The sequence below is a fragment of the Thamnophis elegans genome, chromosome 10 (genome assembly GCF_009769535.1).
Source record: "Thamnophis elegans isolate rThaEle1 chromosome 10, rThaEle1.pri, whole genome shotgun sequence".
Taxonomy (NCBI): domain Eukaryota; kingdom Metazoa; phylum Chordata; class Lepidosauria; order Squamata; family Colubridae; genus Thamnophis; species Thamnophis elegans.
The window spans coordinates 17004105-17029322 of record NC_045550.1 but is presented as its reverse complement, the minus strand read 5'-3'; the positions used below and the strand labels follow the sequence as shown (position 1 = coordinate 17029322).

The 25218-nt window shown below is 41.1% G+C and overlaps 1 protein-coding gene across 5 annotated transcripts in view; it reads left to right on the top strand.

Annotated features, from left to right (window-relative positions):
* SHOC2 (SHOC2 leucine rich repeat scaffold protein) overlaps nt 1-25218 on the top strand; it is an 85951-nt gene that overhangs the window by 27908 nt on the left and 32825 nt on the right. Inside the window, exon 1 of one of the 5 annotated variants that reach the window (XM_032225358.1) lies at nt 15843-16037. The exons of the other annotated variants lie outside the window; for them this stretch is intronic. The gene's annotated coding sequence lies outside the window, so the exon portion shown is untranslated. Of the gene's footprint in view, nt 1-15842; nt 16038-25218 lie in introns of those variants that run through there. 5 annotated transcript variants of the gene reach the window in all.

Here is a 25218-nt window from a genome sequence, read left to right as displayed (position 1 = left end):
TATACCAACAGCAAACAGCACAAATCATAGTCAATGGAAGTTTAACAGACTCTTTTCAAATTGGAAAAGGTACAAGACAGGGTTGTCCTTTGTCCCCATTATTGTTTATTATAACTTTGGAAGTATTGTTGAATAAAATACGGGGCTTGGATGGTTTAAAAGGGATCAAGATTAGGCAGCAAGAATATAGAGTCCGCGCTTTTGCGGATGATTTGGTCATAATATTGGAACAACCGCAGGAATCCAGTATGGTTTTAATGAATACGATTAATCAATATGGTCAAGTGTCTGGCTTTAAAATAAACTTAGGAAAAACCAAAATATTAGCTATAAATATGAATATTAAACAAAAGGAAGAATTAGGAGTGATGCTAGGATGTGAGGTAGTTAAAAAAGTCAAATATCTTGGAGTTAACATTTTAACTTCAAATGGGAAATTATATAAGCATAATTATGAACCACTTTGGCATAGCATACAGACAGAGATGAAAAAATGGGAGAAATTGCACTTATCTTTGCTGGGCAGGATAGCGGCAGTGAAAATGAACATTTTACCAAAATTTTTATTTCTTTTCCAAATGTTACCTATACTTAAAAAAGATGCGAACCTTTTAGAATGGCAGAAGGGTATCAACAAATTTGTGTGGGCAGGAAAGAAGCCGAGGGTAAAGATGAAAATAATGCAAGATGTACGCGAGAGAGGAGGATTGAAACTACCTAATTTAAAACTATATTATGATGCAGTGGCATTATCTGTAATTAGTGATTGGATTCATTTAACCAATGATAGAATATTGAACATTGAGGGACACGATCTGGTATTTGGTTGGCATGCTTACCTGTTATTCAACAAAAAATTGGATAAGAACTTTAAAAGTCATATTTTGAGAAATGCTTTATTGCGGGTTTGGAAGAAATACCAATATAAATTAAATGACAAGATACCCATGTGGGCAATTCCTAGACATGCAATTGAAAATATGAATACAGCACAAAAACAGGACAGATTTACTTACAGACAGCTTCTTACCTCGGAAAGGGGGGTATTACAATTAAAATCTTTAGAGGTATTAAAAGAGGAGAAGGTAGTTCAAACATGGTTCCAGTATGGGCAATTACAGGCTAGGTGGAAAATAGATCAAAAATTGGCTTTATTCAAGTTGAGGATAATCTGTTTAAACAAATAAGAGATCAAAGCTTAATGCATATAAAGAGGATATATAATGTATTAATACAGATGGATTCGGAAACAGAATTAGTTAAAGATTGTATGATAAAATGGGCTCAAAATATTGAGGAACCAATAATGTTGGATACATGGGAAAGAATTTGGGTAAGAAATGTGAAATTTACACAAGCTCAAAATCTGAGAGAAAATTTTTACAAGATGTTTTATAGATGGCATTTAGATCCTAAAAAGTTGGCTTCTATGTATCCGAATGTACAGCCTAAATGTTGGAGGTGTGGTTCTCTCGATGCTACATATTATCATATATGGTGGACCTGCCAAAAGGTTAAGGCATTTTGGATAAAAATATGGTGGGTCATGCAAAATGTTTTTAAAAAAAGGATAAAGTTTATTCCTCAGTTATTTTTACTAGGTATATGTACTGATTTTACAGTGGTAGAGACCAATTTGATTCTGCACCTGATAACTGCAGCAAGACTGTTGGTGGCGCAATATTGGAAGAAGGAAGACTTGCCTACAATCCAAGAATGGACATTGAAAGTAACAAACTTAGCCGAAATGGCTAAAATATCGGCATACCTCAAAGATCATTCAAATGAGAGATATAAACGAGACTGGAAAAAATGGATTGACTATATACAAAATAAATACGGGACTAAGAAATTCCAGTTAGCCTATGCTTAAGATCAGAAATGATTTAAACTGTTAAAAGTTAGTTCAGTAAGAAGAAGCTAAGTTCAATCTAGAATGTCATTAATTTCTTTATTTCTTTTTTCTCAATAGATTTTAGACTGTGTTAGTTAAAAATCCATACCGTGTACGGGTTCTGGGAAGTCGGGGGGGGGAAGGAGGAGGGGGGATGGGGGGGTGGAGGGAGGGAGGGGTACACACAACAAAAAAATTGTATTTCAATGTCTTAATGATTGACAAATGATGACAAAAAAAAATAAAAAAAAAATAACCTTCAAAAAAAAAAATATTATAATTTTTGCAAAATTCCAATGGATCATTTGTGCTACTGAATTGTGCCGCAATTTATAATCAGTCTGCGCGATTTTTTTACAGCAGCTGAGTATGTGATCAACAGTTTCATCAGCTTCTTTGCAAAGTCTACATTTGGCATCATCAGGGGATTTTTCGATTTTGGCCTTAATGGCATTTGTGCGGATAGCTTGTTCTTGCGCAGCCAGGATTAGTGACTCTGTTTCTTTCTTTAATGTACCTGTTGTTAACCATAACCAAGTTTGTTCACTGTCCACTTTATCTTTTATTTTTTCCAGAAATTGGCCATGCAGTGCTTTGTTCTGCCAACTCTCCATTCTTGATTTTATCACATCTTTTCTGTATTCTTGTTTCGTCTGTTGGGCCTTCAGTAGATTTTTGTTCTTTACTTCGATTAATAGATGTTCTTGACTTTCTTTTAAATAATCATCCAGTGCATGTTTTTCTTCTTCAACTGTTTGCTTCACTTGTAATAATCCTCTGCCACCTGATTTTCGTGGCAGGTATAGTCTATCAGTATCACCACGTGAATGTAAACTGTAGTGCATTGTCATTAGTTTTCTGGTTTTTCGGTCCAAAAGGTCCAAATCAGCTTGTGTCCAGTTAACTATACCAGCTGTGTATCTTATAACTGGTATTGCCCAGGTATTTATGGCCTTGATTGTATTTCCACCATTCAATTTAGATTTCAAAATTTTCCTAACTCTGTTGGTGTACTCTCGCCTGACAATAGTTTTTACTTCTCCATGCTTGATGTTATCTAACTGCAAAATGCCTAAGTATTTGTAGGCTTCATTTTCTTTGCATTTAATTAATTGGCCATTGGGCATTTCAATTCCCTCACATGCAGTGATTTTGCCCCTTTTTATGGGTACAGTGGTGCATTTTTCCATGCTAAACTGCATTGAAATATCGGTGCTGAATACTCGGACTGTGTTTGTCAATGATTGGATTTCTATTTCTGACTTTCCATACAGTTTCAAATCATCCATATATAGTAAATGCGAAATTTTTTCAGCTTCTTTGGCTGTTTGGTAGCCTAATTTCATTTTTTTTAAGAGTACTGATAGTGGGATCATTGCGATGATGAAGAGAAGAGGTGAAAGTGAATCACCCTGGAAAATTCCTCGCTTGATATTAACCATTCCGTAGATCTCATTCCCTACTGCCAACTCAGTTCTCCATTGTTTCATCGCCTTTTCAGTAAAGGATGTAATATTTTTGCTAATGCCAGTTGTTTCTAAGCATTTTATGATCCAACTATGTGGCAGTGAGTCAAATGCCTTTTTGTAATCAATCCAGATCATATTCAAGTTCGTTTTTCTGTTCTTACAATTTTCTAATATCATTTTATCAATTAGGAGCTGATCTTTTGTGCCCCTGCTCCTTCTTTTGTTGCCTTTTTGCTCTACTGGCAAGATGTTGTTTGTTTCCAAATAATCCATCATGTTATCTGCAATAATGCCTGTGAGTAATTTGAAGGTTGTTGGCAAGCATGTTATTGGTCTGTAGTTTTCAGGTGTTGTTCCTTTAGTTGCATCTTTCTGAATCAAGTATGTTTTTCCAGTTGTCAACCATTCATCAATTTGGCCCTTTTGTAAAATTTCATTCAGTTGCCTGGCCAATATTGCATGTAAACTGGTCAGATATTTGAGCCAGAAACCATGTAATTGGTCCTTTCCAGGTGATGTCCAATTCTTTACCTTTTTAACTTGATTTTTGACCATCTCAGTTGTTATTTCTAATACTTGCATTTGTTTGTTGCCAATGCTTTTCTCAAAGTCATGTATTCACTTTGCTTTCTTGTTGTAATCCTTTGCATTTCCCCACAATTCTTTCCAGAATTCAACTGTGGCCTGCTTTTCTGGTTTTTCACTTTTGGTGTCACCATTCACATTAAGACTTTGATAAAAACGCCGTTGGTCTGATCGAAATTGCTGATTTTGTTTATATTGGATGATTCGTGCCTCGTATCTTTCAATTTTTCTAGCTGTTGCTGTTATCTGCTGTTTTACAATCTCTACAGCTTCATTGATGTTTCTTGTATCCAATCTATATCTTCTGATTAGCCGATCTATGATTTTGTTGTTTTTAAGCCGTTGCTCATGCATGTTCTTTAAGTTACTAGCATCTGCCCTTAATTTTTTGATTTTTTGTTCTAAACGGATTTTCCACTTTGGCTTTGATGCTTTTTCTGTTGTGTGACTAGGTACTTTAATTTTAATGCCTAGTTCATTAGTGACTATTACAGCTGCGCTGTACATTAACTGGTTTGTTTCCAAGATGGATCCCGGTTCAATTGTTGAAAACACTGCATTAACCATTTTCATGATAGGGGCCAAAATTTTCTTAGGCACAGTTTTTAGTGATGGTAAACGTTGCCTTTCCTCATTAAGCAGAAAATGCTCCATGATCTTATCCTTCAATTCTTTTTGTTTTTGAGTTAGTTCATCAGTTGGTTCAGTGATAACTGGTTCTAGTGGCAGTGATGTTATTTCCATCCCGAGAGCTTCTTCTGGGAGTTCTACTATAATGTCTTTAGTTGTGTCTTGAATATCAGTTATTTCCGCTTGTGATATTGTTTTTTGGGTTTTGCAATTTGCATGAATTTCCTCATGTTCAACTTCACTAAACACTTTATTCCGTATAATAAATCGCCTTTGATCTGCTAGTCGTTGTTCACTAACATTTGAATCTGGATATTGTTCTTTCCATAATTCATATATTCGCTTTAAATAACCTCTTTTTTCTGGCTCTGAGTTGTAGTAACAGGCCATTATGGCACGGTTTTCATCTGCACTATATTTTTGTCATTTTGTTGGCTGGTCCACTTGTAGCCCACTTGTCGACGGATGTCCAGGGACCCCAACATCCGCCGCGGCCCTTGTTAACCCGCGCGACGACCGATGCGGTATGGAATTCTTATTCGTTTTTTTCACCATATTGTATGGGTTGGCGGGTTTGTTTTTACGGGACCAGATGCCAACCTGACCCCAACCCTCCTCCTTTCTCATCCGGGCTTGGGACCGGCAATGGCGGAGGTTTTTTTTTTTTTTTTTTATTATTGTTGTTGTTATTATTATTATTATACAATTGTATCACAGCGGCCAGTTGTTTCGCCGGATTTGGCATTGGTTACTAGTCGGGCCCCACCCAGGGGCCTAGGACTTCGTAACGTATTTTCATAATATGCGTGCAGTTCCAAGCAGTGCGGCTTTTTGCATTTGACTGATGGTGATTTTGTCAATTTTTAACTGTTTTAAATGTAATTCCAGTGCTTTTGGAATAGCACCCAGTGTGCCAATTACCACTGGAATTACCACTGCTGGTTTGTGCCATGTTCGTTGAATTTCGATTTTTAAGTCCTGGTATTTTGCGATTTTTTCATGTTCCTTCTCGGCGACCCTGCTATCACCTGGTATTGCAATATCTATGATTGTAACCTTGTTTTTCTCAACCAGTGTGATGTCTGGTGTATTATGCGCCAGTATTTTGTCCGTTTGTATACGGAAATCCCACAAGATCTTGACCATCTGATTTTCGGTGACTTTTTCAGGCTGATGTTCCCACCAGTTTGTTGCTGTTTTAATATTAAAATTTTTGCACAAATTCCAATGGATCATTTGTGCTACTGAATTGTGCCGCAATTTATAATCAGTCTGTGCGATTTTTTTACAGCAGCTGAGTATGTGATCAACAGTTTCATCAGCTTCTTTGCAAAGTCTGCATTTGGCATCATCAGAGGATTTTTCGATTTTGGCCTTAATGGCATTTGTGCGGATAGCTTGTTCTTGTGCAGCCAGGATTAGTGACTCTGTTTCTTTCTTTAATATACCTGTTGTTAACCATAACCAAGTTTGTTCACTGTCCACTTTATCTTTTTTCCCCCCAGAAATTGGCCATGCAGTGCTTTGTTCTGCCAACTCTCCATTCTTGATTTTATCACATCTTTTCTGTATTCTTGTTTCATCTGTTGGGCCTTCAGTAGTTTTTTGTTCTTTACATTATTATTATTATTTTTGTTGTTGTTGTTATTGTTGTTATTATCATTATTATTATTTTACCTTTGCGGCAGGCCTTTCTTTATTGTGAGCCTTAGCTTCCCTCACTTCATCTTTACACGCACTCTAGTGGCTGACCATTGAACTCCGTCTGTGTTTACATTCAGAATATCTCTGCGCTAATCCTAGCCATAGAATCATAGCACCCTTATGGCCGGGGGAAAAGGGTCAGACAGGCCAGTCCCCATGCCGACTTATTCGACTTATTCGCCATGCCCCTCAATGCTCAGCTCCCGAGGTGCTTCTCCAGGTACCAGACATGGGGGGCAGAAGGGGTGGATGCTCTGCGAAGCCCCTGGCCCAGGGGTCATCGGTATGCCTTTCCGCCCTTACCCCTGATCCCCAGAGTCATATGGAAAATCCTTCGGGAGGGGGCGGAAGGGGTTCTGTTGCTGCCTCACTGGCCCCAGAGGCTGCAGATCTCCAGTCACTTTCAGGGGAGAGGCCCTGGAGAATCCCCCAGGAGGGGATATCCCTTAACCAGGGGTCGCTGGAGCACCCAGACTCTCAATGGCTCCAGCTGACCGCTTAGCTCTTGAGCGGAGCATCCTGGGGAAAGACCTCTTCCCCCCCAGGGTGATGCAGACTATCCAGACTGCCCGCACATCCTCCACAGAGCGTATTTATGGCTCTATGTGGTGGGCCTTTGCCTCATGGTGTAACTCCCTGGGGTACAATCCTATCCAGGCCTCAGTGCCTCAGATTCTGGACTTCCTCCAGGCAGGCCGGGACAGAGGGTTAGCTTCTAACACGATTAGGAGACAGGTTTCAGCCATCTTGTCAGTTCTCCTGCGTGGCAGGAACCAGAGCTTGACTCACCATCCTATGGTCAGGCAATTCCTCAAGGGGGCTTCCAACCCCAAACCGCACATGGTATTCAGGTACCCTTCCTGGGACTTACACAGGGTAGAGGACGCTCCAACAGGCGCTCCATTTGAGCCTTTACGAACAGTTTCCCTTAAGTTCATGACTCTTATGGTGGCCTTTCTGGTGGCCATCACCTCCGCCAGGCAGATATCCGAACTGCAAGCTCTGTCCACCAGGGAGGATCTCTGTGTCTTCCACCAAGACAGGGTGGGCTTACGACTGGATCCGTCCTTCATCCCCAAGGTGGGCCCCTGCTTCCATCGAGCCCAGGAACTGATTTGCCCAACTCCTGTCCAGACCCTTCCCACCCGTTGGAGAAGAAGTGGCATACTCTGGGCATAAGGAGGGCTCTGGGGATTTACCTCAGGAGAACCAGGCGAACAGGAAATCCGAAGCTTTGTTTGTCTCCTTCCAACCAGTAACGAGGTGACTTCCACCACAATAGGCAGGTGGTTGCGAACCTGCATCGCCACTGTATACCAATCACAGGGCTTACAGACATCAATCATATCACAGTTCACTCCACGCGGAGTGCAGCCACATCCATGGCCTGGGCCACACAGACATCCCTGGCCGAAATCTTCAGGGCATCCACATCAGCTTTCCCCTCTCCCTTTGCTAGGAACTATAAACTGGACTCTTTTGCCTCGGCAGAAGCCTCTTTGGCCGCAGGGTGTTGCAGGCGGTTCACAGGGCGGGGCCCATGCCTCAACTGGCATGAGGGGGGTACATGGGGCCTCAGGGTCTCCCTCCCTAGGGACGTGCAGACTTTGGTACGTCCCATTTTGGATACTCCTCCCTCCTCACTATGGAGGAAGGGCGTTGGTACTTACCTGATACGCCTCTTCTCATAGTCGGGGGAGGAGTATCCAGTCCCTCCCTGACTATGTTTGTACAACTAAGTGTTATGTTCATTGTTTTATGAAGTTATATAAATATTGATGTTGAAGACGATAAAAGCTAAGAACTGAATTAAGAGTCTGGAGTGAATGGTGCAATGAGTCAGATAGAGCTCTTCGTCAAATATGGGGAATATCTGCTGGCCAGGGGGCATTGCCCAAAGAGCTTATCTGACTCATCCAATCATGAGAGGACAAGGTCAACCCATTCTGGATACTCCTCCCCCCACTATGATAAGAGGCGTATCAGGTAAGTACCTATGCTTGATGATATCCAACTGCAGAAAGCCTAAATATTTGTAGGCTTCATTTTCATTGCATTTAATTAGTTGGCCATTGGGCATTTCAATTCCCTCACATGTAGTGATTTTGCCCCTTTTTATGGATACAGTAGCGCATTTTTCCATGCTAAACTGCATTGAAATATCGGTGCTGAATACTCGGACTGTGTTTGTCAATGATTGGATTTCTATTTCTGACTTTCCATACAGTTTCAAATCATCCATATATAGTAAATGCGAAATTTTTTCAGCTTCTTTGGCTGTTTGGTAGCCTAATTTCATTTTTTTTTAAAAGATTACTGATAGTGGGATCAATGCGATGATGAAGAGAAGAGGTGAAAGTGAATCACCCTGGAAAATTCCTCGCTTGATATTAACCATTCCGTAGATCTCATTCCCTACTGCCAACTCAGTTCTCCATTGTTTCATCGCCTTTTCAGTAAAGGATGTAATATTTTTGCTAATGCCAGTTGTTTCTAAGCATTTTATGATCCAACTATGTGGCAGTAAGTCAAATGCCTTTTTGTAATCAATCCAGACCATATTCGTTTTTCTGTTCTTACAATTTTCTAATATCATTTTATCAATTAGGAGCTGATCTTTTGTGCCCCTGCTCCTTCTTTTGTTGTCTTTTTGCTCTACTGGCAAATTGTTCCCTCCTCTTTACTCCCCAGTTAAAAAGATTTGACCAGCTATGACATCCAGCATGACCAACCTCTTTTAGTTTTTTTTTTAATGAAAACTTTTCCTTGACTGTTTGACAAGGACATTCACTATGTTTAATCAGAGGTACTGCAAAATAATTATGGTTGAGAAAATTGAAGGCTAACTAAAGTTCTTAGATTTGGTTGCCAATGAAAAGAAGGCACCACATACTATTTTAAGCATAAATATATTAGTCCCTTCTATTCTATTCTGTTTAATCAGTGACTTAACATGCAAATCCAATATTTAGTAAACCATGAGGTGATGCATTAATGAAGACATATGGAGGAATCTGATGAAGGAATCTATCATTCAGAACAACTCCTGTTCTCCCTAGGAGCTTGTGGAAGGGTCCAGGATTGGGTTATTCTCATGTCCAATCTGCCCAGAAATTGAGTTAAATTTGAAGCCATGCCTCTCTGCTTCCTGTGCCTGGCTCCACTTTCAACTCAGTCTGGCCCAAGAGAGACACATTTTCTTTTGGCTCCTGAGAGTTGGACTAGTTTACCTCATTCCTGGACCCTTTATCCTTTCCCCTCTTTACCTCTCCTGGCCTTCTCTTTGCAAGTGCGGCAGTTGATCTTAGCCATTGGAGGTAGGGAGTCAAAGGCACTGGTGGATGGCCTGATTTGGCTCCCTAAAGGCCATGTGGAGGCCGCTAAGCGCCGCTGTGGAACAGCACCTTGTTGGGTGGCTGGCAGCCGCACAAGAGACTTTTCTTCCAGCTGCTGCTGAGTGCTGAGCTCCTGTGTGACGGGAGACGGCCTTGGTGCTTGCAGGTAGCCACCAGCAAGCAGGCGAAGTGGAAATTGGCATCAGAGACCACGTGGAGTGTCGGAGCTTCGGAGGCTTTGGAAAGCCTCAGGGGACAAGCTCCGCAGACGATTAGAGAACCGGACACCGTCCAAGGAGAAGTTAATGTCGTTGAGGCAGCCGGGCGCCATTTTGGGCATCTTGTGAGTACCATGTGGCATGGGGCTGAACAAAATGGCGGACTCTGCAAGCGAGAGAGAGGAGGCTCCTTCCACCTTGGGCAGCAGATCTAGGCCCACGACCTCGCCTAGGGCCAAGAAGACTGCACCTAAGCGTCCCTCCATGGCCTTGGAAAAGGACGAACTTAGAAGGCACAAGGCCTTGGGGAAGAGGGTGGAGAGGGCAGAGAGACAATCCCAAATGGACAGGATTAGCCCTTCTTCACCTAGATCTAGATCCCCTCTCAAGAAATCACCCATTCCAGGCCCATCTAATAGGTCCCCTGGACACAATATTGGGTCTATTGGAGATGATGTCTCATTATCTCCCCCTCTTTCCTCAGGGGATCCAGGGGAGGGGGCTGGGGATCCCTTTGCTCACTTGGTCCCAACTAGGCCCAGATTGGCACTACAGGCTCCTTTTTCTGGGAGTTCCTCCTCTGCCAGCTTTCCAATGTTGCTTGAGCTTCTGGACTATTTCAAGCAACTCATAGCCCAAGCTATATCTCAGGGCATTGCCACAGGCCTACAGCAGAGGCCGCAACCCTCTCCTGAACGACCCCATGAGGTGTTATAGACCAACCACACTCTCAACACCTGACTCAGGATAGTCCAGCCTCCCCTTTATTGGCCAGTGAAGGGTCAGTGGGGGGTGAGGGACCTCTCCCTGACCTAGATTTATCTTGATGATGAAGAGTGAGTCCCAGAGCCTCCAGCTTTTTCAGGGCTGTTTTCTCCTGAGCTCTTTATATCTCTCTTAAGCAAGGCTGAGGCCACTGCTGATTTAGGTGAGGAATCTTCTGAACCAGTTACCTCTCAGCTACCAAAGAAGGGGGGAGGAGATCTCTTTTCTGAGCCTCTGGCTGCAAAGGAGGAGATTCCCGCTCAACTTTTTCTTGATGTGCTAAAAAACCAATGGGAGAAACCAGGTGCGTTTCCCACCCCAGGGGGTAATAAAGGGCGGTTTTACAATTTAGAACTAGAATTTTCTTAGGCACTGCAAATGCCAGCTGTAGACCCTCTTCTGGCTGCACTGGCCACTTCCCCTTCTCTTGTCTCAGGATATATCACCGATAATCTCAAGTCTGAGGATAAAAAGGCTGAGCTTACCTTGCGAAAGACCTTTCAAGCTGCATCCTGGGCCATTAAGTCAGCGGCCTCAGATTCATTCTTTAATCGAACCACGTTGCTGTGCTGCGTCAGATGCAAGAGCATATTCCCCCAAATGATTAAAGGTTGCAGCAAGACTTAAACAAATTAATTGCTGCTACTCAGTTTTCTTCAGATGCCACACTCAATGCAGTGAAGTATGCATCCAGGGCCTTGGCGACTTCGGTGACCTTCAGATGTGGCTTCGCAACTGACAGGCAGATGCCAAGACTAAGTGGCGGCTGGCAACCTCTCCCTATATGGGGACCCAGTTATTCGGAGCATCTCTGGATCCCATTATTATGGAAGACAAGAATAAAAAAAGGTTTTTCCTACAGCGGCCAAGCGGTTGGACCAGAGGCCAGCCCCATACTACTGTAGACCTTCGTTTTGATCACAGGACCAGCAATCCAGATATTTTCCATCCCATAGTGATAGACAACAGATTAGGCAGATATAGGACTTCCTGGGAGGAGCCTGCTGGTGGTGGCAGAAAAAAATCAGCTGCCTCCGAATTCCTGGCTACGTACCTGTTTAGAGGATCTTCCATCTGACGTCTTATCAGGTTTTCTTATCCTTCAGGCAAGAAGGAAAGAAGAAATTGTTTTGCTGGCAAATGCTCTTCGATTTTTGCAGCTTTTGTGCTTGCAGGGAAAAGGGGGCTAGCCCAAGGCAGAACGGCTATCCGTGCTGGGAACTTCAAACTGCCTTGTGCGGGACAAAGTAGGTCTCCCCCACTCAGTTCAAAGTTTTGTTTGATTTAATTTTATCACGAGCTGAATCCGTTTGCGTGGACAATAATTGTTTATCAACATTTTAGCTTCTTTTCTTTTTCTCCTCCGAAAAATTATTTACTTAGAGGCTTTTAAAATGGCGCCGAGCAGGCTGGTTTCTCCGGTAATAACGAACACTTTTTGTTAATTCTCACAAGAATTCAAAACAAAAGAGATTGCTTATCATTTGTTTTGGTTTCACAATAGGCCAGCAGAAGCTTTTTAATTAGTTTCATTTTTACAAGAATTTCACTCCTTCATTAATCTTGCTTATCTGGAAGTTAAATGGTGATGAATCTGCTGAACGGTCTTGTTACAATGTTTACTCACTGAAAGTTTTGCCAAGCCTTAAACTTCAAAATAAAAGGGGAACTCAGCCTCTTTACTTAAAGCTGCATATTCAGGCAATAGAGTTTTATTAACTGCAGACAGATAAATTTTGAAATAGCTTCAAAACCAAATATTAACTCGAAGTCGTCACACTCTACTTCCAGGGGCACATCCTCAGTGCCTGGCACAAAGCTGCAGCCTCCGCTTCCTATGCCCCCTGCTGGGGATGTGTTAACGAAAGAATTTTTCCTGAGCAATCTAAGCGAGGCTCTTAATGCACTGACAATTAAAATGGAAGATAAGTTTAGAGATAATAGAGAGGTGGTAAAGCAGGAGAGAAAAGAGGAAATAAAAGAAATGAAAGAAGAAATCAAAAGTGAAATAAAAGGACTTAAACAGGAGCTGTATGAGAAAATTGACGCTAAGGTTGGTAAAATTAGAGACGAAATGCTGAGACTTGTAACTGTATTAACAGAACATATTTCTGAAATGGAAGATACTCTAGAGGTTCTTAATGATGCCAATGCTAACTTGACATTGAAAACAGAGGTGGTGGAACAAAAAGTGGAAAATGCTGAAAAAGAAATTATTATGATACAGTACCGACAAATGGAGTTCGCATTAAGAGTAAGGGGGCTGCGTGAGGAGAAACAGGAGAATCTGAAACAGATCCTATCAGAAGCTTTTGACCGCTTGATGGGAAGACCAGGGACCAACCTTGACTGGCAAATCGACAAAGCTTACCGCGTTAACTCCTGGCTGGCAAAGCAGAAGCAGCTTCCTCGAGACATCGTTATATATTTTACTACAAGAGAGCTTAGAAATATGGTACTGCAAGCGTCTTATAACACTAAGCTTCAAATTGGTGGTCAAGACCTGATTGTTTTGAAAGAGATACCACCTCAAATGTTAAGAGCCAGGAGAGACTACGCTTTTTTGGTCGAAGAACTCAGAAATCGTCAGATACAGTATAGATGGGATGCACCATTTGGCATCATATTTACATTTGATAAGCAAAGGTACTGCCTCAACTCTGTATGGAAAGCCCGAGATTTTTATTATAATATATTGAAGGTCGGATACCCTGCACCATCTGGACCTAGAGAAAGACCACAAGAAGGACAGGATAGACAGCAAACTACACAACCACCAGACAAGGAACAAAAACCTAGCCGTATGACTACTAGACGTATGGAGAAACAAGCTAAAAAGCAACAGCATCAACAATCATCGGCCATCGATCAAGGAACTACAATAACAAATCTGGAAGCAGTGGGAGGAGCTAGACCTAAGGTTAAATAGGCCATGCAGGAAGCTCTAAAAATGTTTCAACCAACCAAAGATGACAACTAAGATTTTAACATGGAATGTCAACGGACTGAATTCTCCACAGAAGAGGAAGAAAATATTTCATTATCTCAAACAGTTTAAGAACAATGTAATTTGTTTGCAAGAAATTCATATCAAGTCAACTGATCAAAAATATTTGATCAACTCAAAACTTGGTCAACATTTTGTAGCTTCCGCTATGGAAAAGAAGAATGGTATAGTTGTATACTTAAGAAAAGATATGAAAGCTGTATACTATTGGGTGACTGGAATGGAGTGATAGATACTAAGAGAGATAAGAAGATTTCCCGCCTAAATACTAAGATGCGAGCAAAGTTACCCAAACCTTTCTTTGACATTATGGATGATTTTGAATTGAGAGATATTTGGCGAGAAAGAAACGCAGAGGAATATGACTTCACTTTCTTCTCAGACAGGCATCAATCCCTTTCAAGGATTGATTTTATTCTAACCACTAATGATTTGCTTTCTAGGGTCAAGAAAACAAAGATTGCGGCTAGGGTCCTTTCGGACCATAACCCAGTTTGGATGGAGTTGGGAAGGGTAGTGCAGGCAAGAAGGTCTTGGAGATTGAATGAAAACTTATTTAGATATGAAAAGTATATTAATGATTGTAAAAAATTACTATCTGAATATTTTGTTTTGAATATGAATAAGGGTACATCTATGGAATTTGTATGGGATGCAAGCAAAGCGTATATGAGAGGAGTCTTGATGAATATAAATAAAACACATAGAAATAAGCAAGGGTTAAAACGAACAGAACTGGAAGAGGAAATTAAGAGAAAAGAGCTGGAGTTAACAATGAACCCAGACGATACAAAGGTTAAGGAAGGGAGGTGTGGTTTTCTCGATGCTACATATTATCATATATGGTGGACCTGCCAAAAGGTTAAGCAGAAATCATTTAAACTGTTAAAAGTTAGTTCAGTAAGAAGAAGCTAAGGTCAATGTAGAATGTCATTAATTTCTTTATCTCTTTTTTCTCAATAGATTTTAGACTGTGTTAGTTAAAAATCCATACCGTGTACGGGTTCTGGGAAGTCGGGGGGGGGGAAGGAGGAGGGGGGTTGGGGAGGTGGAGGGAGGGAGGGGCACACAAAAAAAATTGTACTTCAATGTCTTAATGATTGACAAATGATGAAATATTTGTGTTTTTTTTTAAAAGAAATAAAATAAATATTTGTTAAAATAAAAAATAAAATGAAAAAAAAAAAGATTAGGCAGACATACAGGGCATATCCTCAAGATAGGTCCAGATACCAACCCCAGAACAAGAGGCCCTTTCGTGGGGGAGGTGGTTACTCCTTTCGCAGAGGCAAGTGAGCAAATCCTCCAATTGGCAGCTGCCTCTGCTTGGAATCCCCCAGTTGGATTCCATTACTACCGACCAGTGGGCCCTATTAAATTTGGCCGTCATCTGGAATTTATCTCCTACTCCCCAAAAAGGTTTCAGGTTTTCTCTTCTTCAAGGAATCCTGTAAAGTGGAATCTCATGAAAGTGGCCATTCAAAACATTCTTGAGATTCAGGCTATTGAGCTGGTTCCCAAAGACCAGGTGAGATTGGGGTTCTACTCCAATTTGTTTGTGGTTCCTAAAAGTTTGGGGAGGGGGTGGAGAGCAATTTTAGATCTTAAACTTTGGAATTCGCACATTGTATATAGAAGGTTCAAAATAGCCTCCTTAAAGACTATTCTTGCGTTGATTAGGCCAGAAGACTATGGCTTTGGTGGACCTTACAATGGCATACCTTCATATTTTGATCCTTCAGGAGTATAGGAAGTTTTTGAGGTTTTCCTTTAGGGGCATCCACTACCAGTTCAGGGCTCTTCCCTTTGGCCTCACTTCAGCTCCTCAGACCTTTACCAAGGTTCTTGCCACCTTGGCTGCACACCTACGATCAGTACCAATTAGAATTCAGTGTTATTTTGATGATACTTTAGTTCAGGCGTCTTCATCCCAGCAGGCAGGGTCGCACCTCGCCTTAACCATTCGAACCTTGCAGGAGCATGGGTTTTCCATAAACTTTGCAAAGAGTAATTTGGTTCCTTGAAATAGGCTACAACACCTGGGTGCTATTATTGATGCAGCAGAGGGTAAGGTTTACCGGTCTTTCGAGCGTAGGGAGAGCATTATCCAGTTGGTGAGGCAGGTCCATAGGGAATGGCCTGTTCTTGTTCTCCTTATGTCCAAGTTGGTGGGGAAAATGTTTTCCTGCATTGCTATAGTGCCACGGGCTCGCCTCCATGGTCGGACACTGCAGTAGCTGCTGCTTCCCCATCAACGCCACGGCACCTGTGATGCGTCATTCAAGATCAAGGTCCTCTTGTCCCTGTGATGGTGGCTGTCACCAGCTCTTCAGAAGGGCTCAGTCTTCAAGGATCTGATGTGCCTCACTCTGACCACAGATGCAAGCCTCTTCAGCTGGGGAGCTCTGCTGGACTCTCAGCTGGCACAAGGTCAGTGGTCGCTGGTGGACTTAAAACACAATATCAACTCGTTAGAACTGAGAGCGGTCCACCTGGCTCTCAGGCACTTCACGACACAGGTCACCAGCTGCCCTGTGTTGACACTGACAATGTAGCTGCCAAGTGTCACATAAACAAGCAAGGGGGCACCCAATCGGTGGCACAAGGCATTCAGACTGGGGACCTTGGTGGAATGTCATTTTCTACCTCTGATGGTGGAACACATCTCCGGCATGGACAACGAGCAGGCAGACTGGTTCAGCAGGGCCACTGTCGATCACGGGGAGTGGCAACTTCAGGCCGAGTTTTTTTGCTGAATTTCCCGGACTTTCGGACAATCGATCGTGGATATCTTCGTGTCAATAACCGACACCCAGCTTCCTAGGTTCATCTTCCGCTTACCAGCTCAGGGAGCAGAGGACATGGACGTACTGTGCTGCCGGTGGGTGGAGGGTCTCCTTCATGCATTTCCACCCATTACCCTCATTCCCAGGGTCCTGAGGAATGTGGAAACAGAGGGAGCGGAGGTAGTTATGATAGCACCCTTTTGGCCCCGCAGACCATGTTTTGCAGATCTATTGGACCTCTCAATACCCCCCCCCCCACTGGAGAATTCCCAAGGGGGAGGTTGTCTTGTGTCAGGGGGTCCTGTTTCATCAGGAGCTGCAGTGGCTCCAGTTGACAGCCTGGCACTTAAATGGGAACAACTTAGGGCAGCCAATTTCTCCAGTAGGGTAATCGGAACAATTGAGGCATCACACAGGCAGTCCACCATGCATATCTATAACGCCATGTGGACCACCTTCAGGAACTGGGAGGGGAGCAGCCTCTTGCAGGGGAGCGCATGTGGTCCCTGCCTTGGCCTCGGCCCCTCAGATATTAAGAGTTCCTGCAGAATGTGTTGGAGAAAGCCCTTTCTCACAATACCATGTGTAGGCAGGTGGCGGCCCTCTCCACAGTACTAAGGGGTGAGGGGAGCAGGCCTCAATATCAAGTGATAAAAGTTTTCTCAAGGGGGCGCTAATCTCAGGCCACCGGCAATCCACAAGTTTCCCACATGGGATCTGTTTCTGGTGCTGCTGGATTTCTGCCCGGCCCCTTACAAAGGAACTCTTTGAGCTGTTGAGGACAGTTAGTACACAGTACCTCACACTCAAGGTGGTCTTCCTAGAGGCGGTCACCACCGCCAGATGCATCTTGAAGTTGAGTGCCTTGTCTTCAAGGATTGATATCTGTGTTTTTCTTTTTTTTTCTTTTTTTTTCTTTTTTTAAACATATTTTTTAATTTCCATTTTCACAACATACAATCACATGTACACTATACATAGCCAGTATCATATAGTAACAAATAATGATCACATCAGTTCCTCTTGTCATCAACACCCAAAAAAATAAAAAAAATGAAAACCCATTATTAGCTCTTCTGCTCTCCATACACCTCCCTCTTCTACCTCTCTCCTACTTCCTATCTTCCCTCCATCATCCCTTCCCACTCTACTTCCCCTTCCCCTCTCCCTCTCCTCTCCCTGCATTCCACTTCTCCCTATCCTCATCCTCCTCATCCTCCCCCCTCACCATCTCTCCTATCCCTCTCTTCCCATCTTTCTCTCTACATTCCACTCCTCCTTATCCTCCTCATCTTCCCCCCTCACCCTCTCCCCTCCCTCTCTTTCCATCTCCCCTCTGTTTCCCACTCTTCCTCTCATTGGTGTATTTCCGCTTCTGAGCAAACTCCAATCTATGTTGATAGTATTTATACTTCCATACTTGACATATCGTAGTTTTAAAGAAAAAAGAAAAAGAAAAAACAGTATACATGTGCAATCATATTACATTAAAGTCTAACACCCCTCGTCAAACTCCCCTCCTCCCCTCCCCCCTAACCCCCCCAGCCTTTCCTCCCCCGACTTCCCAGAACCCATACACGGTATAAATCTTTAACAAAAACAATCTAAAATATATTGGAAAAAAGAGTAAAAAAAATTGATAACTTCTTTATATTGAGCTTAGCTCCTCCTTGCTAAACTAATTTTAAACAATTTATATCAGTCCTGGTGTTAATCATAAGCTATCTGGAATTTCTTATTTATTTTGAATATAATCAATCCATTTTTCCCCATCTCGTTTATCCATATTTATTTTGTATATAATGAGTCCATTTTGCCCAGTCTCATTTATATCTCTCGTTTAATTAGTGCTTAAGATATGCAGGTATTTTAGCCCCCTCGGCTAAATTTGTGACTTTCAGTGTCCTTTCTTGAATTATAGGGAAGTCTTCCTTCTTCCATTATTGCGCCAGTGACAGTCTAACTAAAGTTATTAAGTGCAAAATCAAATTAATCTCTATAGCTGTACATTCAGTCCATAGATGTACCCTTATTCATATTAAAAACGAAGTATTCTGCTAACAATTTTTACATTCATTAATATATTTCTCATGTCTAAATAAATTTTCATTCAATCTCCCAACCCCTTCTTGATTGCATCACCCTACCCAACTCCATCCAAACTGGGTTATGAACTGATGAAAATCTGGCACATATCTTTATCTTCTTCACTCTAGAAAACAAATCATTGGTAATTAATTGATTGTTGTTTTTTTTAATTGTTGATCCATTCGTCTGGTAATCACACGGTTTTGACTTTGTTCCTTGGCGCCTTGAACTTCTCAGGAAGAGAGATGATCCATCCTTGTTGATAGTTGTGTAGTTTGCTGTCTATCTTGTCCTTCTTGTTCTCTTTCTCTAGGTCCAGGTGGGGCAGGATGTCCAACCTTCAAGATATTATGGTAAAAGTCCCGAGCTTCCCCTACTGATTTAAGACGGTATCTTTGCCCCTCAAAGGTGAATGAAAGTCCAACTGGTGCCTCCCATCTGAACTGTAGCTGACGATTTTTAAGCTCTTCAACTAAAAAAACATAGTCTTTCCTGGATCTTAACATTTGAGGTGGAAGCTCTTTCAGAACAATCACTTCCTGACTCCCAATTTGAAGTTTAGTTTTATAGGACTCTAGCAATATCATATTCCTCATGTCTCTTGTAGTAAAGTAAACTACAATGTCCCTTGGGAGCTGCTTCTGTTTCGCCAGCCAGAAGTTAGGACGATAAACCTTATCAATTTGCCAATCATAATTTCCCCCTGGCCTTCCCAACAGATTATCAAAGGCTTCTGAGAGAATCTGTTTCAAATTCTCCTGACTGTTTTCACGCAAACCTCTTATTCTTAAAGCAAACTCCATTTGTCTATACTGTAGCATAATAATTTCTTTTTCAGCATTTCCAACTTTTTGTTGCACCACGTCTATTTTCGATACCATATTAGTCTTGGCATCATTAAGATCTTCTAATCTGTCTTCAATTTCCGAGACATAGTCTGTTAACAAATTATAACCCCCACCATATCCTCCCTGATCTTTCAAACCCGAGTCTCAAATTTATCAGACAGATCTTTATGCGCAACCAATATCTCTTCCTTAAGTTTTATTTCCATCGTAGCTGCAAAATTTTTAAATGCCTCGGCCAGCTCGTTCTGAAAAAATTCTTTAGTCAGTAGCTCGCCTGTGGGGGGAGGAAATGGAGACTGTAGTTTCGTGCCAGGGACAGACGAACTTTTGCAGCCGGGGGGGGGGGGGTTGCTTAAAAGCCATTCCAGGTCTTAATCTTCTTCAACCAATTAATAAGTCTGTGCTAGTTTGTGCAGCTGTTACTGATTAATTTAGTATTAAATCACTCCTTCCCTTTGAGGTTTTAAACTCCGTAGAAATTCAAAACTCAAGCAGTGTTACGAAGCTGCTCGGCGCCATTTTGGGTATCTCTTTAGAAAGCAAGATATCAGAAGGAATTCTTGTAAAAACAAAAACTGAAGCTAAGAAATGATACAAACAATTAAAGATCCAGATGAACGGGGTCCGCTCGTCTTGGAATCAATAAATCAAGTTTTGTTCTGAGGATTTGAGTCTTGCTTTGTGCTGCTAATGCAGCTGGAATTCCTGGCACGGAGGCAATTCTGCCGTCGGCTGGCCACACCCCCCCCTCCCAGAGGCAATCTGCGAGGATTTGGCTGGTACAATGCCCGGCAAAAAGCTCACCTTATTTTCTGGCCCGAAGAAAAAGGTAAACAAGCTGTCAGATGGCTGATAGATGGCTCATCTGACAGTTAAACGTGTCCAAGATTCTGGAGCCGAAATGACCAGCTCCCGTCAACAAGAAATTGATATCTGTGTTTTTCATATGAATTGGGTTGTTCTTCGTTTGGACCTTTCCTTTTTGCCAAAAATTAATTTGCCCTTTCACAGGGTGCAGGAAGTGGTGCTGCTGGATTTCTGCCCAGCCCCTTCAAGGGACAAGGAGCATTCTTGGAATAGATTGGATGTCAGGCGAGCGCTGTGCATTTATCTTAGGCGTACCGCTTCATTCTGTCGAATGGAGGAGCTTTTTGTCTCCTGTCGTCCTTCCTCCTTAAGGGCTATGGTCACCCCATCAACCATTGGAAGTTGAATCAGGTCAGCTATTTCCAATGCCTATCAGGCACGGGGCATTCCGGTTTCAGCCGGCATAACTGCGCACTCTACAAGGAACGCTGCAACTTCGGTTGCCTGATCTTCCCAGGCTCAGTTTGAGGACATCTGCCAGGCGGCTACTTGGATCTCCCTTGCCATTCATTAAGCACTATCAGCTTGATGCCTATTCCTCAGCTGAAGCCTCATTCAGTCGGAGGGTTTTGCAAAGGGTTTTGAAAGCCCTGCCTTCTGCTTCTTAGTTCCCTCCCTTGTAGGTAGCTTTGGCATCTCCCAATCCTGGACCATTCCACAAGCTCCTACGGAGAATAGCAGTTGGTCTTATCTGAACTGTATTTCTTGTAGGCTTGTGGAAGGGTCCAGGTCCCACCCTGATGTAGCTTCTGTAGGACTTAGGGGTAGTGAGTGAGTCTGGGGATGTAGGGACCTTTCCCTTCTGCCTTGTTTACAGGTTTTCCATGGAGCTGAGACCTTTGTTGAAAGTGGAGCCAGGCACAGGAAGCAGAGAGGCGTGGCTTCAAATTTAACTCAGTCTCTGGGCAGATTGAACGTGAGAATAACCCAATCCTGGACCCTTCCACAAGCTTATGAGAAATACAGTTCAGGTAATACCAAGTGCTATTTTAGTCCAGAAATAACTGGACATGGAGTTATAAGAACAGATTTATTTTGCCATGATGATTCTGTGGAGAATATAATTGAAAATATATAAAAATGCTGCTTTTAGTTCAGTGTATGTCACAGAGGTCTGATGGGAACATAAGAAACTGTGCAAAGGTCTCCATGGTGATAAGCATCTTTGCTCACTTACTTAAAATGTCTATGTATGATGTTAGTTTCTTGAATTCTGAATGGATAACAGCTTTTAAAAAGGCTGTAATGGCGGAAGATTTTGTTTGAAAAATATTAGTTCTTTAGAATTTTTGACAAGAAATGGAATTGAAATAAAAGTGATGTGAAAGAAACACATGAAATGCAAAATGTGGAAGATTATTGCCAAACATCAATGTATATTTATCATAGATAAATATATTTATAATATTGGTTGAAGTTATGGAATTTTAAGGATTACTAAGAATTTGCATAGGTAGTTCCTCCACTTACAACCACAGTTGGACTGAAACAACCACAGTCTTGTTTGTTGAATGAAGCAGTTGTTAAATGAGATGCCACATGACCACTTTACTCAAGAGTTGCCATCCTGACTGTACCAGTTGCAGTCGTTCAGCAGGCTAATTCTCCCTTACTGGGGAGAATTATCACAAGAACCCTGCTGTTAGCATTTTTGCCAGATTTAAGGTCTCCTTCAGGATGTGGAAGGATTTTCCTCCCTGCATGGAAGACAGGGGACATCTCTTGAAGTGCTGGAGGAATGAACCTCAAATTCAGTATCCTCTTTACTTGCAACTTTCCCTTATGGCTTCTTGACTTTCTGAGGAAGGTGGCAGAAAAATTGCAATTGGTGATCACATGATCGTAGGGCACTTGGCAACCGGTTGTAAATGCAAACAGATTGCCAAGTGCCCAAAATGCAATCATGTGACGGGCACCCTCAGCGTGACATTTTATGGTGGCTAGTAAAGCACTCATTCCAAGGCTATAGCGATTACAAAGGGTCATTAAATGACTGGCCATAAGTCAAAAACTACCTGTAATGTCTTTTAGGTTTGATATAAATGTTAAACACTAAAGAAAAAAAAAGAATATTGTCAGATTTTTATTATGAAATGTATGAGTGACTCATCTCGCAATTCAAAGGAACTCTCAGAATATGAAAGCAATTGCAGTAGCAGTAGCACTTAGACTTAGATACCACTCTACAGTGCTTTACAGCACTTTTAAGCGGTTTACAAATGTCAACATATTGCATCAACAATCTGGATCTTCATTTTACTGATCTTGAAAGGATGGGGAGACGGAATCAACCTTGAGCCTGTTAAGATCGAACTGGCAGTGGGCAGACTTAGCCTGCAGTACTTCATTTTAACTGCTGCGCCCCCAAGACTCCTCCCTATGAAACTTCTAAAAATTTTTTTGGGGGGGGGTTATACTCCTAATTTTAAAGTAATGTTTTTTAGAAATTGAATCACACTTTACTGTTCAGCTTCATTACAAACAAATTGTATTTGTTGGAGACAAATACAATTTGTCTCATTCTTGATGGCTTGAGGAACTCTCATTCTTGATGGCTTGTGGAACAGGAAGAGGAATCTAGCTTCTAATTCAATGCCATTGTTCTGTCTGTGTTCCTATGTTATTTAGAGACAGCAAGAATTGCCCTAGGAACTTACATTATGTGGAAGAAATAAATGAAATGAACTTGGTTTGAGACAGTTACTTAGCAATTTGTGCTGGTAATGCTGTGGGGTAGCATGTTGTGATGTGCTTTAATTGAAAAAACCTGTGATAAAATATACATTTATGCAAGTCATGAAATTCCAAGGGCTGAAATACATTTCATATAAGATACAATCTTAATGGAAATTATGTTGACATAGTGAAAATATAGCTTTTGAAGTATGCTTAGGTGTTTTTCTATGAAAATGTACAAATTATAGTTAAATGTCTAAGTACAAAGAATGAAAATATGGTAATGTTCAAATACACCTACTTATGAGCAAGTGCAAAGATACAAATCTGTTTAATTGCAAATGAGTTTTTGCTGTTAAGTTAGTCATTACAATCACTGACTTGTTTAATTTTGTTTTAGTTTCTGAATAATAGTAAGAAGATCTGGAAGTTTCATACCTTCCTCCAGTAAACTTGGTGCCTCTTTTCAATTAGTGTGGGTAGAGTGGGGGAATTAGGATGCATTTGATATTATGAGTTTTAATAATGTAGTCAATGAGCATGAGTTCTGTAGCCCTTGTCTATATTACAGAAATTAGTTTTCGGTGTCTGAACAAGGATCTGTTAAAAGCCAAATGATTGTCTAATAAAAGAATTCTATTTTTAAAAACTTTTTATTAAATTAAATGTTGACCTCATACGTAGATCTGCCAGGACATGATGGGAGCAGTCAGATCCACATCATCAACTAGTTATTAGGTACATCAGTGAGAGGGGATGTTGTAATAGTTAAGGAAGCTATCTCTCTGCAACAGGTGTTTTTCAAATTGGTGTTGGGACATTCATGTTTGACTATCTTAGATGTAGTTCAGGATCTCATAGCTTCCAAAAGCTTTTCTTGGACTATTTTGGTACTCACCCATGAGGCACACCATACAGATCATTTTTGAACGTGATCTTCATTTCGTGGCTGTTCAAATTTCAAATAGTGATAATGATGAGGGAAAGTTTGTGAACCCTTTGTATTTCTCTCATCACTATATCTTGGTGATACACAGATATATGACAGAATTCTGACCCTTTTACATAATTAATTTCCCTTGACTTGTTGAATGGACTTGTAGAGAATGAAAATAGACAGAACTAAGTGTGATTGAAGAAAACTGATTCTGTGCCATTGAGCAGCTGTATTCACTGGGTGCTCATTAATGGACCAAACTGCTAACAAGTCTCAGTGCTTGCTGTACTATTCTGCCTTAAGCCTCTACTGTTAAAAATTGTTATAAATGGTTCCACTTTAGGGGGGGAAAACCAGGAGACCCAAAGCTGGATGGAATCAACATGTCTGCAGTTTGTCCAGAGGAACACATACAAGGAGAAATGTGCAGATATGCATAATAAAGGATAAAGGAGTCTGACTTGTGACAGTAAATAAGAAAATGATCTAAGAATCTTAAAAGAAATGGCAGGAAACTAATTTTCAGTTAAACTCTGGAAGAGAGATCCTTAGAGTAAGAGCTGTTTGAACAAGTGAAAGACAAGAGGCAGCATGTAATCAAGACCTGGATGGACACCTGTCAACAACCTTGTATTTATTACATCTTTCATTGCTTAACCATTATTAATGATTGAGAAAGATTAGATTATTTGGTAGATCCTTTCAGAGTTCTTTTGATTGCAGAATATTAACATTTAATGTATATAATATTAAATTTATATTAAAAGAAAGACTAAGGGTTTGTTTCCCAATGACCCTACCTTTAAAATATCTGAAGAATCTAAATTCACTGAGATACAGAAAAGCAGACAAATAGATTTTGGTAAGAGTTTGAAACAAAAATGGTTTCATATGCATGTTTGTCTTAATTTCAGGTGAATACATTGTTTGTTTATTTCAGAATGATGCACTTGAAATTAAGAATCATTGTTAAATTGTTATTTAACCTTTTCTTTAAAAAAAAAACTTTTAGTTCCCTATTCCTGCATCCCTCCCCCCTAAAAGTGATGTGCAAGTCAGTCTTAGGCCAACTCATCTCACAGGCTTGTTGTGGGGAGAATAGGAGGAAAGTGTGTTGAATATATCTGCCACCCTGAGTTATTTGTAAAATTAACAATAGATTTAAATAAAAAATAATAACTTTAAATAAAAAACAATAAACTTAAATAAAAAATAATACATTTGTAAAAATAATAAATTTGTAAAAATAATGACATTTTCTTTGATTCTGTGATCTACAGAATTTAAAATCTTTGTCATTTAGTTCTTAAGATATGTGGCTCTTCTAAAGTCTGCTTATTTGGTTTCCACAGATGCCAGACATCATTTTATAAACACCAGATACAGGTAGTCCTCGACTTACAACAATT